The following is a 14289-nucleotide window of genomic DNA, read 5'->3' as shown; positions in this document are numbered from 1 at the left end:
AAGTAAACACAAAATGCAGTTTTTAAATGATGGTTTTATTATTTAGGAGAAAAAAATCCAAACCTACATGGCCGTGTGTGAAAAGTAATTGCCCCTTGTTCAAAAATAACCTAACTGTGGTGTATCACACCCCAGTTCAATTTCCTAGCCACCCCAGGCCTGATTACTGCCACACCTGTTTCAATCAAGAAATCACTTAAATAGGAGCTGCCTGACACAGAGAAGTAGACCAAAAGCACCTCAAAAGCTAGACATCATGCCAAGATCCAAAGAAATTCAGGAACAAATGAGAACAGAAGTAATTGAGATCTATCAGTCTGGTAAAGGTTATAAAGCCATTTCTAAAGCTTTGGGACTCCAGTGAACCACAGTGAGAGCCATTATCCACAAATGGCAAAAACATGGAACAGTGGTGAACCTTCCCAGGAGTGGCCGGCCGACCAAAATTACCCCAAGAGCGCAGAGACGACTCATCCGAGAGGTCACAAAGACCCCAGGACAACGTCTAAAGAACTGCAGGCCTCACTTGCCTCAATTAAGGTCAGTGTTCACAACTCCACCATAAGAAAGAGACTGGGCAAAAACGGCCTGCATGGCAGATTTCCAAGACGCAAACCACTGTTAAGCAAATAGAACATTAGGGCTCGTCTCAATTTTGCTAAGAAACATCTCAATGATTGCCAAGACTTTTGGGAAAATGCCTTGTGGACTGATGAGACAAAAGTTGAACTTTTTGGAAGGCAAATGTCCCGTTACATCTGGTGTAAAAGGAACACAGCATTTCAGAAAAAGAACATCATACCATCAGTAAAATATGGTGGTGGTAGTGTGATGGTCTGGGGTTGTTTTGCTGCTTCAGGACCTGGAAGGCTTGCTGTGATAGATGGAACCAGGAATTCTACTGTCTACCAAAAAATCCTGAAGGAGAATGTCCGGCCATCTGTTTGTCAACTCAAGCTGAAGTGATCTTGGGTGCTGCAACAGGACAATGACCCAAAACACACCAGCAAATCCACCTCTGAATGGCTGAAGAAAAACAAAATGAAGACTTTGGAGTGGCCTAGTCAAAGTCCTGACCTGAATCCAATTGAGATGCTATGGCATGACCTTAAAAAGGCGGTTCATGCTAGAAAACCCTCAAATAAAGCTGAATTACAACAATTCTGCAAAGATGAGTGGGCCAAAATTCCTCCAGAGCGCTGTAAAAGACTCATTGCAAGTTATCGCAAACGCTTGATTGCAGTTATTGCTGCTAAGGTTGGACCAACCAGTTATTAGGTTCAGGGGGCAATTACTTTTTCACACAGGGCCATGTAGGTTTGGATTTTTTTTATCCCTAAATAATAAAACCATCATTTAAAAACTGCATTTTGTGTTTACTTGTGTTATATTTGACTAATGGTTAAATGTGTTTGATGATCAGAAACATTTTGAGTGACAAACATGCAAAAGAATAAGAAATCAGGAAGGGGGCAAATAGTTTTTCACACCACTGTATATATTTATATACTAGAGGGCTTTGCTCCCTGGCTGGTGTCACTTTGCATTTCTACCGCTCGCGTATGGGGATGTACAATTTCAACAGATTGTTATTTTCATGGGAATTGTTACTTATGCATAACAGAACTAACTATTTTACATTTTAGTGAGTAATTAACCATAGAAAAAAATAGTAAAACGCAATAATTTGAAAGTAAATTATGTGTCATGTTGCGTTCCAGTTTTTCATTGCGTAATACGAGTTTCTAATGTTTGACTTTGAAATTAACAAGCAGATATTTTTTAAACTTACACTTTTACTGTAAAACTTCAGTAAAATCAATTTTTTAAATTAAATTTTCATCAATATCGCATTAAATTTTGATTCTGTGTTTGGACATACATTGTGACAATGCAATGTATAACTGCCCGTGAGAGAATTTTGTTTCTTTCTCTCTAATAAATAAACCAATGTTTGTCTCTGGGATTTGTTCGTTGTCTTTGCAATATCTGTTCTAACGGGAAATGGTTAACGTTTTAATACGAATGGCATATCAAGATCTCCTTTGTTGTCTAATGTTATCAGCGGAGGATGTACTACATTGCCTTTCTTGGATACATCCTTCTTTCTACAGTAATTCGTGCATTGTAAGACCGGACGGTGTTAACGGTTGTAGATATTCTTAGTGATATTGTAAGTTGATGCTTTCATCTTCCACACGATCACCACAAACTGTTTCAGCATAGTCTATTGATACACATTTAACCAATTTGCCGTGTAACCGATTGACAATTTTCATATTAATTCGTTTGACTTCATCATTTCTTGCTGCTAGGATTGCCCAAATACTCATTTCTTCTATTCCTTCGGGATAAAATTCTTCAAGATTTGGACATAATACAACTTCTTTAATGGGGAACTTGAGGGAAAGTGAGTTAAGCAGAAAAATGTATAAGAGCTGAGAGCGCAGGAACTGTGTCTGTCAAAAGCATTCACATGAATGAGATCTGAGTGGACCGTGTGCGTGTTTGAATATGGTTGAGAGGAGGGCATGACTTGAAACAATCTCATGTCAAAAGTCTCATTTTGCGGGACTTGAAAAGATCTTCCAAAAAGATTTTATTTTATATATAATAATAATAATGTGTGTGTGTGTGTGTGTGTGTGTGTGTGTGGAAGTGACGGTCTGTGATACAGTTTGCATATTTGTAGCTGGAAATTCACAAAGGGAGAAAATGAATCAGGTATCTTAAAATAGTTTTTTTTTACTCCTAAGCTTTCAACTCCTATCCGGAATCACTATCAGAGGAAAAAGGTTAGACTTGCAGGAAGCCAATATATAGCAAATATGTTCAAATGTCTGTTAATGGCGTTTTATGTGATAGCCAAGTTTCGGCCAGTTCTCTAGCACTTTTAGTGTAAGCTTTGAATTTTATTTGCTCTGATCCAATGAAAACGCCATTAACAGACATTTGGACATGAACCCAGCATATGGAGGCTTGAGAAGAAGAAAAAATTACATAATTTGTAAACACTTCCAGAATATGTTTTGAATAAAAGTTTTTCTTATTTCTTTACATAACACACGAGTAACTGTAACATTTGAGGCAGTTTTTAAGATTTATTCGTCAATATCCTCAACTTTCATTTCCATTTTTGGCCATTTTTTTCACAGTGTACAAATAAATTTTGGCTGCACTGCATTTTGTACACATGGCAATAATGGCTCTATAAAATATAGCTATAAAAATAAAATTATAAGCTGTTTCTATTTAGATGTCTGTATTTTATGAAATTTTGCATGTGCCTTGCAGTTGGTCCAGCTTAAAATGCAGGCTGTTAGTCATACTGGGAAACAGAGTCATAATAGTAGGGGGCAACTCAAATTCCAGCATTGATACCGGGACTACAATTCCCATCAGGCAGCAGGAGTGAGCTAGGGCTGAGCCAAGGATGTCATCATCAGCACATACAAAGTTCTGTGATGGCCAAGGTGGAATGTCATCTGAGACCACAGGTACATACAATGTTTTCTTCTCAGTTAATTTGGATTTTGTATCACAGAATTTGAGCTTTTGCCTAAGAGTACACCTTTTTGTCTCACAATGGTTTGTGTTCTCCATGCTGAATTTCCAACAGACAGTTTTCCCTCATTTATTTATACCCAGGTATGGCTGAATGCTTTGGCTGATAAATCAATAAACCAAGACTCTGCTACCTATTCACTTACAGTACACCATTGACAAAACTGGGAAAAGCAACTTAAAAAGCCGTCAGAGATACACAAGGTCAGTCATTGAAAATTGAAAGTTGAAAGGCAACACCCAAAACACAAGTGTAACAATTAAAAAAATATCACAGCTTACAAACATGATGTGTAGTATCTGTATAAGCAGGATTTACGAAAAATGTAACAAAATTTGATCCTTGTAGGTTTTAATGCTACTTTTAAGAACAAGTCTCAAGAGTTGCTGGAGCATTTTGAGGTTTGCTCTTTCAAAAGACAGACTAAAAGTACTTAACCTGATTGTTTCACTTCTAACTGTGTGCAAGGTTCCCTTCACTTAACTACAGGACATAGTGGCAGCTCCTGTCTTTAAAATAGAGACACCTTGAACAAGACCCTTAACCTGCAATCGCTTCGTCCTGGGTATGGCGTTAATCTGCATCCAGCCCAACAAGCAGGACCTCTGGCTTGCAGGGAAAATTAGGGGGTTGGTGGCAGGATTGATACTCTAGCCACTGCGCAAAACAAAACAAACATCACACTGAGGTGTCACCTGTTGCATAGCTGAACTCGGGTCCCAATCCACGTGATCCATCATGTGGTTGGTGCACCAACACGCCAAACCCCCTCCTCCTCCTCTTCTGGGCTGTCCCGTGGCCTGGAACCCCTGCAGATTTTATTTTATTTTTCTCCAGCCATCTGGAGTTTTTTTTCTGTCCACCCTGGCCATCGGAGCTTACTCCTTTTCTATGTTAACTAATGTTTTCTAATTTTAATTTCTTATTTTGTCTTTTATTTTTCTTTTCTTCATTATGTAAAGCACTTTGAGCTACTTTTTGTATGAAAATGTGCTATATAAATAAATGTTGTTGTTGTTGTTGTAAAAGGACCTCAAACTGGCAAACATGGTGTGTGTGTATCTTATAGTTTGCTGCCTTCCAGCTAAGTAACGTATTTGTTCTTGCGTACATTAAAAATGCCTCATTTAAGGAAACTGAAAGTGATTACCTCAATAGTTAAATCTTTTTCAGTTATATTTCACACAAAAACTTACATTTCCATAATTAAAGAAGGTAGTGCTTGGACATAATTTGTATACCACTGTTTTTTGAAGATATAACGATACCCTATTTTAAAATTGGCTAGGAACGAAAGGACTTTTTAAAGGAGAGACAAAAAAAAAAAAATCAGAGGCTGAAAACAATACACAATGAATTCCAAAAGTCAAAGTCAAGAAACGAAAGCCATTAGGTACCTTGTTATCTGTACCCATGGGAGACCCACAGAAAAAGAGGTACGGTCATGACTGCACTTGTGCATCATTCAAAGTTTGAGCCACTCCATAATCATATTTCTGAAACATATCCTGCCTCGAGAATTTCAGAAAAGATGTTGCACTTGAAAAGGCACAAATGTGGTTCAGGAAATGGACTCTTTGAGGGCTGAATATTTTTTCAAAAAAACACAAAGCAATGGTTTGATACCAAAATCAACATATAGCATCTGTTGCTGTGTGCTGTGGCTGCCAGTTCACCAGAAATGTGCAGCTGGCTGGTTGCCAGGCTGTCTTCATCGGGCGGGGGCGGCAGTCACAGTCGCGGGGCATCACAATCTGGTCATTGTAAGTGGTGGTCCTCCCTGGCAAATGTAGCCATGTCAGCTACATAAACCTGTTAAGCAACAGGATCAGCTGGAGACCAATTCATTTTCGACCACTGGTTTATCAGAATCGTAGTCCAATTCAGCGATAATATGCAAAACGTCGTCCACAGAGGATTTTGCTTTATGCATTCGCTTCTATCTCTCGCCAGATATTAATGCCATTTTTGCCATTGTTTGCGCCTCACTACTCATGTCAGTGTAGGGAATCTCAGTCAAACCAATGAAGCTAACTTTCATCCTAGCAAAGAAAGTACAACTAAAATATGATGGTAGGTTTTGTCTCCGTTTACACTTGATTACTACCATCAACCCCTCCTATTGACAAAAGTCGACATCTGCCCTGAAAGAGTTGATATATCAATAAAGTCATCTTCTAAAAGTATACCATAGTTACAACTTTGGGAGACATTTTTGGCAAACCGAGCCTTTGGAGACTGTGAGGACAATCAAACATTCATTGAGACATTATTAGGGACGCCTGTACATCTGCTTATCCACTGCTAATCAACCAATCATGCCCCAGCAGCAAGGCAAGGCATACAATCATTCCAGTGCAGGTCAGAACCTTAAGTTCACATCAAATACCAGAAAAATGTAATCTCATGCAAGACGGGCTAGCTTTATTATTTCAGTAACTCCTGGGATTTTCACGCAGAAAGATCTCTAGAGTTTAAGCTTCAGAATGCACAACACGTTGATTCTTGAGGTGGATGGGTTAAAACAGCAGAAGACCACGTTGGGTTCCACTCCCATCAGTCAAGAACAGAAAGCCAAGAGTATGATGAGCACAGGCTCACCAAAACTGGACACTTGAAGACTGGAAAACACAGCCTGATGAATCTCAAGTTTTACTGGGGCACACAGATGGCAGAGTCAGAATTTGGCGCCAACAGCATCAATTCATGCACTGAACCTACCTTGCTTCAATAGGCTGTGTGGAGAATGTTTTCTTGGGACACTTTGGGTTTGTTAATGCCAATCAATCATCGCTTCAATGTCACGGCCTGTTTGAGTATTGTTGCTAAAAATGTACATGCCTCCATGGCCACAATTTGCCCATCATCTAATGGCTACTCTTCCAGCATGATAATGTGCCATACCACAAAATGGTGTCATGAACATGACAATGAGTTCAGTGTTGCTCAGAGGCCTTCCCAGTTACCGGATCTGAATCCAGTAGAACACCTTTGGGATGTGGTAGAACAGGTGATTCACAGCATGAATGTACAGCTGATAAATCTGTAGAAATTGCATGAGGCAATCATGTTATCATGGGCCAGAATTTCAAAGGAATGTGTCCAGCATCTTGTGAAATCAATGCCACGAAGAACTGGGGCTGTTCGGAGAGAAAAAGGAGACTGTTATCCCAGTGGTCTCAAACTCCGGTCCTGGAGAGCCACAGAGGCTACAGGTTTTCATTCTACCCCTTTTCTTAAATATTGACCTGTTTTTGTTGCTGATTAACTGCTTTAAGAATTCATTTTAATTGACATGCTTTTGAAAACTCAGACCCCGTAATTATTTCTTTTTACTTAATTAGCAGTCAAACAATAATGAGATATAAATATATAAAGCACACTGTGTCCATCATACAATATCTGAAAATAAAGAAAGGTGAAGGTTCTCAGGAGTGTTGATGTGCTCTGGAACCCAAAACATTTGAACAGAGCTCTTAGAAAAGAGAAAATCAACAGTTTTGGAAAAATGTATGCCATTGCACAATGAGAGCAGCAACAAGCCCTGGAATTAAAGAACGAGTTTAATTAACAACAAGACTTGGTGCCTAATTAAGCAACTGGTTGGAGTGAAATTGGTTGGAGTTTGAGACCCTTACTTAGTTGGTCTTCTGTTGGCTCACTCACTTCACATTTCTTTTTTGTTTGGGTGCCATTTAAGGAAAGAAATGAAGCGATTTAGAGGAACGATAAAGAAATTCAGGGGAACACATCTTAAAAAAATAAGTCAACTAAAATTAAAGGAAAAAGAGTTCATTAGCAGCAAAAACAGGTCACTAATTAAGAAAAGGGTTAGAATGAAAACCTGGAGCCACTGAAGCCCTCCAGGACTGGAGTCTGAGACCACTTCTCTCCCCAATAGTATTATAGTGTTCTTAATAATTTGCCTTGTGAGTGTGTATATATATATATACACTGTGTGCACAATTATTAGGCAAGTGAGTATTTTGACCATATCATCATTTTTAATGCGTATATTCCAACTCCAAGCTGTATTAACTTGAATGCTTATTGGATTCAATCACGTCAGGTGATGTGTATTTGTGTAATGAGGGAGGGTGTGGCCTAAGGAGATCAACACCCTATATCAAGGTGTGCAGAATTATTAGGCAGCTAGTTTTCCTCAGGCAAAATGGGCCAAAAAAGAGATTTAACTGACTCTGAAAAGTCAAAAATTGTAAAAAGTCTTTCAGAGGGATGCAGCACTTTTGGAATTGCTAAGATATTGGTGTGTGATCACAGAACCATCAAACATTTTGTTGCAAATAGTCAACAGGGTCGCAAGAAACGTGTTGAGAACAAAAGACGCAAATTAGCTGCCAAAGATTTGAGAAGAATCAAACGTGAAGCTACCAGGAACCCATTATCCTCCAGTACTTTCATATTCCAGAGCTGCAACCTACCTGGAGTGCCCAGAAGTACAAGGTGTTCAGTGCTCAAAGACATGGCCGAGGTAAGGAGGGCTGAAACCCAACCACCACTGAACAAGAAACATAAGTTGAAACGTCAAAACTGGGCCAAGAAATATCTGAAGACAGATTTTTTTCAAAGGTTTTATGGACCGATGAGATGAGAGTGACTCTTGATGGACCAGATGGATGGACCTGTGGATCAGTAATGGGCACAGAGCTCCACTCCAACGTGGAGGTGGGGTACTGGTATGAGCTGGTATTTTTAAAGATGAGCTAGTTGGACCTTTTTGCATTGAAGATGAACTCAAAATCAACTCCCAAACCTACTGCCAGTTTTTCGAAGACACTTTCTTCAAACAGTGATAGACCATGATTTTTATGCAGGCCAATGCTCCATCACTTGCATCGAAGTTCTCCACTGCATGGCCAGCCAGTAAAGGCCTTAAAGATGAAGGAATAATGACATGGCCCCCCTTCCTCATCTGACCTAAACCCTATTGAGAACTTGTGGGCACTTCTTAAACGTTAGATTTACGGGGGAGAAAAACAATACACCTCTCTGAAGAGTGTCTGGAAGGCTGTAGTCACTGCTCCACGAAAAGCTGATCGTCAACAGATCAAGAAACTGACAGACTCCATGAATGGAAAGGCTTATGACTGTTATTGGAAAGAAGGGTGGCTATATTGGTCATTGATTGATTGATTTATTTTTTTTGAAATGTCAGAGATGTTTGTAAATTTTGAGGTGTTTGTTTATTATTCCTACTATAACAGATGAAAATAAACAAGTGAGATGGGAAAATTTTCATTTTTCCTTTAGTTGCATAATAAATCTGCACACTAATAGTTGCCTAATAATTGTGCGCACATATGTATTCCCCTGATGATGTTCACACTCACATTTCCGTTGTGAAACATTCAGGTTTCAGGTTTATTAACATTTTGGATTGACTGATAGCACTGTGTTTGTTCCATATTAAAATTAATCCTCAAAAATACAACTTGCCTAATAATTCTGCACTCCCTGTATATATATATATACATACATACATACATACATACATACATACATATATCCCCATGAAGTGGTGATTGCTAATTAACATGACATTTTCCATTCATTGGACTAGCAGACCCTACAATGAAAGAGGGTGCAAAACTGTAAGTGTGTGAAAAGTAGGTAAGCAGTCCAAAAGAACCAGGATGACAGACAATGAAATAAAATTAAAGTCATATACATGAGAGTATTTATAAAAGAAAATTCAGCGGGGTAAAGAGCTACATTTATGTTTCCTTATTTAGCAGATGATTCTATCTTACTTTAGGCACAAATTACAGGCCCAGTGCTATTGTTTCCATGGCTCTATAAATGGAGCTGTCGCAGGTGAAGTGAATTACTTGTGGTCACACAGTGAGTCAGAGCTGAGATTTGAACCCTGGATCTGAAATATTAGATTCAAAGAAGCAAGTGCATACTAAAGTGCCTTCTGCTCTGTCCCCCGGCTTTTCTTCACATCATTCCATAACTGACAAGTGTGGCCTTGTGCACCCAAGGCATAGCAAGCAGGAGGAGGCGTCTAACTAATAAATGTGAATTAACTTTCATGGTGTGAATTGGCTAATGCCAAGCTAAGAGAAGGCCTTGGGACTCCCCGAAAGTCCCCACCACATCAGGCATTACTGCTGGCTTTGACAAAAAGGGCATTGGAAAGAGTTTCAGGGAGTCTGTGTATTTTCAGCCATGTATCTATCATTTAGCAATCTCAAGTCAGACACAGAATACAGCAGTGTGTGCAGGAAAGCAACCACAAGATCTGACAGAATTCCAAACAAAAGAAGCCGTCAAGTCAAGTTAATTTCTTTATAGTCAAGGTTCACAGCCAGCACCATCAAAAAGTATAAAAAAATAACATAAGACAGCATAACACAGCAAGGTAGCTTAAGTAAAAATTCAGGTGCTGGATAATAAAAAGAATAAACTCTACTTGCTTCCTAGCTCTGCTCTTTTTCTTACTCCCATTGTTTTCATCTCCCTCTTCATCGATTGTTCCAAAGAATATTCCTATTGTCAGTTTCAATTGACCTCTAATAGTCCAGATGCCCTTGCGAAAGCCAGTCTGAGCTAAACCAGGATCTGCATGATGCTGGTGGTCCTGCTTTGCGCCATATTTCCACATCCCAAGGCCTGGCCAGAAATTAGGCACGTGACAAGACCCTTCAGCAGTTTAATAAATGAGAGGGGACCATTCAGTCCATCAAGCTCTTTTTGTCAACTAGTAGCTCAGTTTTCCCAATGCCTTATTTGGATACTTTTTAAACATTGTCTGCTCCATGACTGGGTGATTTGTTTCAGATTCCCATGAGTCTTTGTGTGTGGAAGTGCCTACTGGCTTCTGCCTTCAGTTGTGTCCCCTGAATTTCCACTGTTGTCCTCAAGTATATGAGTCAACATTTAATTGAAAGGATTCTGTTTGATGAGGTTAATCAATGCCTTTGACAATTTGGAAGACCTGGATTAAGTCAACACATGGCCTTCCCTCCTCAGAGTATAGAGGTTTAGTTTCCTAAGTAGGACATGCCTTTTAGTCCCAGGATGTATTTGGTTGCTCTTTTTGCTCAACCTCTACAGTTACTTTACTTTTTTGTACCATGGTGATCAGAGCTGCACATAGTACACCAGATTAGAACAGTCTGGACGAGAACAGGCCATTCAGCCCATCAAAACTCACCAGTCCTATCCACTTAATTCTTCTAAAAAATATCAAGTTGAGTTTTGAAAGTCCTTAAATTCTTACTGTCTGTCACACTACCTGGTAGCTTATTCCAAGTGTCTATGGTTCTCTGTGTAATGAAAAACTTCCTAATGTTTGTACAAAATTTACCCTTAACAAGTTTCCAACTGTGTCCCCGTGTTCTTGATGAGCTAATTTTAAAATACAAGTCTCGATCCACTGTACTAATTCCCTTCATAATTTTAAACACTTCAATCATGTCACCTCTTAATCTTCTTTTGCTTAAACTGTAAAGGCTCAGCTCTTTTAATCTTTCCTCATAATTCATCCCCTGTAGGCCTGGAATCAGCCTAGTCGCTCGTCTCTGGACCTTTTCTAGCGCTGCTATGTCCTTTTTGTAGCCTGGAGACCAAAACTGCACAAAGTACTCCAGATGAGGCCTCACCAGTGTGTTATAAAGGTTGAGCAGAACCTCCTCGGACTTCTACTCTACATATCGGGGCAGGCATGCAGGCATTTTTTGCCCTCTGGGATCACCGCTCCTCTTTCTACACATTTTCTTCTGCAAGCGAACATATTTATCCTTTACATGTTTCCATTTTTTCATACATTTGCCAATTTACAAACTGGAAGGCAAATGGAAGTGCATTTCAGGTAATACTTATTCATCAAACTAACCGATCAGAGTTGTTAGGAGCTGTGTAGGGTTTCCGTTAACACAATATGCAGTCACATTTTTGAGCAGGTTCATGTCAGGCTACGCTGTAGATATGTAATAGGAGTAGAAACGGCCAACAACGGCCTACATCTCAAGCTTGATGCAGAAGTATACATCAGCCTTAAGAGCCACTCAGAGAAAGTTAAAAAGGACAAATCTGAAACATTTGCATTGTTTTAGACTATTTCAGGGTTAGTGATTACAAATATGATGTCATATTTCACGTTTGACCCTTTACTTAGGATCTAGCCCCATATGGATCTTTGTCAGATAGTGAAAAATGACAAATTCTGTTACAATCAACAATATTTAGACCTTAAACAATAAAATTGAAGCACACATTTTAATATTTAAAATATCTGATGTCAATCTTCTAGCTTTTTGTTTACTTATACTTTATGAAATAAATCTTTACATTTCTTATGAACACCCTGAATTAGGGCGGTTTATGCTAATTCAGACTTTTTATCTTTATCTTTGGGAATTTGGATTCTCCAATTATAAGCTTGACTTTGTTTACTTTAGTCTTCTTTTGCCTTTTCCTTGTTTTTTCATCTTAAAATAGTTAAGATTTTTGTCATTTGAATCATTGATTTTTATGGTTTTCCTCTCCCTTTCTTGTTAATTGTTTTTGTGTAGGCCATAACCCCTGCTTCTTGACTTTGTTTCCTGGCCTTATCTGGAGGTGAAGCCTCTTCCTGAGTTTTGTATGTATGCTTGTCCAACATGAGATCATTTTATAGGACTGAATTAAGTGGGACACAAGCAGTCTATGTTTGCATATGCACAAGAAACCACTTGTTTGTCTCATCTCTCCACAATCTAGAAGTTAGCAACCCAAAGAGGCAGCACAATCCTGCTTTAACTCCACCCAATACCCCACCTCCTCCAGCGAGTTGAGGATATAAGCTCCTCAGAATTTCCAATCTGAAGTTCATATTGCTTCACGAGGCTCTGGCTGGCCGACAGATGCACCGGTGCTGTCCAATCTCACCACAACCTTTCATTAAAAGAGGATTTTCCCTTCTGGGGCCCTAAACCTCCTGTGTGTTTTAAAATGCTTACATATATATACATGCAAATACTGCAGCAGGATGAATAAAGTAATTCTATTAATAGTGAAGCGATATTTAACATGGACACGGACACACTACATTTATTAGACATTCCATTGACAGACAAATCATATGTTTGGAGAAAGAGATGAGATTAAGTTAACTAAGTGTGCTTCAATAAACATCTGGCATAAAACTTGAATCAATGCTGGATTGAAGGGCTGACTTGTCAGGCTAAGTAGCTCTTAGATATTCTACATGTATTCAATACTCATATGCCTAATTATTCAAATTTCTTCACACAAGCTTGAGATGAAGCAGAGATTTACCTCTAATTTACAGTATGCTAATCAGCTGTCATTCTTTCAGGTTTAACCTCTTGTTGTACCATAGACACCTTCAGCGGAGTGCAGTGATCTTTGTGCCATGATATTGAAGGTGGAGTGGGCACATGCCACAGTAAATAGGTTGGCACACTTGTAAAATGGAAAATTCAGACAAACTGACATCATGGACATGGCATAGAAACGGACCAAGTAGACTAAGTGGAGCTGGTAATTCCTGTGTGCAATAGTGTGACAAAGAGCAGGTGGAGCGAGGAGCAGCAAAGGAGCAGAGCAAGTGGGAAAGAACAGATCTAAGCTGACTTCATGGAGCTCAATATTGGAGCTCAGTATCGAAACCCAACATTAATAACCCAAAGTTATTAACAGATCACAGTTAACGAAACATGTTACTTTATTAGCTAGTTTATTTAGAAGTGTTATATCACAGCTGGTGTTTGTTCCCTGGCTTATAAAAACTTTCCTTTTATTGTTGCTTCTGAATTTTTAGTTATTTTGTGTTTATGTAATATCTGTTAATAGTGTTTTATTTATATAATATTTAAACAATTAAAGTAATTTTTATTGGATATATTTGTCCCCGTATTCTGTGGTTGGAACACCCCCAAGAGGTGGGGCCACATGACATCAAATTCTGAAGGACTGCCCCCCATTCTGCTAGAGGAGAACATCAGTGGGTGTTGTTGAGTGCAAATTTCAATTGAAAGTAATGATTGGCTTGTTAGGGTTTATTGGTTTTTATTATTGGATTTGTTTGCCTTTTTAGGCATACCTTTATTAGAATTATTTTAAATTTTGTATTTGCCTGACCTTTTCTGGGCTTTTTTTTTTTTGCTTAAATTAGTTCATTCATAAAGATTTTTCCTTAGCCATGTCTCCCAAGCCAGATGTTAGAAGGTGTCCTCTCCCTTAAATGGCATTTTTGAACATTGTCATCTGGCTGAAGTCTGTATATTGCATTGGGGGCCAGTCTCCGTGAGGTGAGGCCTATCTTTAAACCATCCTTGTTTGTGGGTTTTTTGGAGGACAATCACCTTTTTTGTTTGTATCACCTATCCACAAGAAGATAAGTGAATAATTTCAGTCACAAATACAACATTTTCTTAGAAGATTAGTGCTTTTTTTCATTTTTAATAGACAAATGCAAGAAATTTTAGCTCAATTCCCTTTAATATTTTATAAGCAACCACCAACATGACTTTTGAAATTAGACTCATCTTGCAGGTTGCTATCTGAAAAAGAATGACATTTGATATTGTGGGTACCTGGGAAACTGCATTATGAACAAGGAAGAGTGCAATGATATGAGGATACAGTGGGTATTTGTAATTTAGAAAATCGATTCTTCTAAATGATAGATAGATAGATAGATAGATAGATAGATAGATAGATAGATAGATAGATAGATAGATAGATAGATAGAT

General features: G+C 38.7%; 1 protein-coding gene across 1 annotated transcript in view; it reads right to left on the bottom strand.

Annotated features, from left to right (window-relative positions):
• The window catches only part of LOC120525084 (disks large homolog 4), a 593143-nt gene that overhangs the window by 552438 nt on the left and 26416 nt on the right, over positions 1-14289 (bottom strand). The gene's annotated exons all lie outside the window — the stretch shown is intronic.

This window comes from Polypterus senegalus, chromosome 3 (assembly GCF_016835505.1).
Source record: "Polypterus senegalus isolate Bchr_013 chromosome 3, ASM1683550v1, whole genome shotgun sequence".
Classification (NCBI taxonomy): Eukaryota; Metazoa; Chordata; class Cladistia; order Polypteriformes; family Polypteridae; genus Polypterus; species Polypterus senegalus.
The sequence above is the reverse complement of the archived record's forward strand: the minus strand, read 5'-3'. Positions and strand labels throughout refer to the sequence as shown.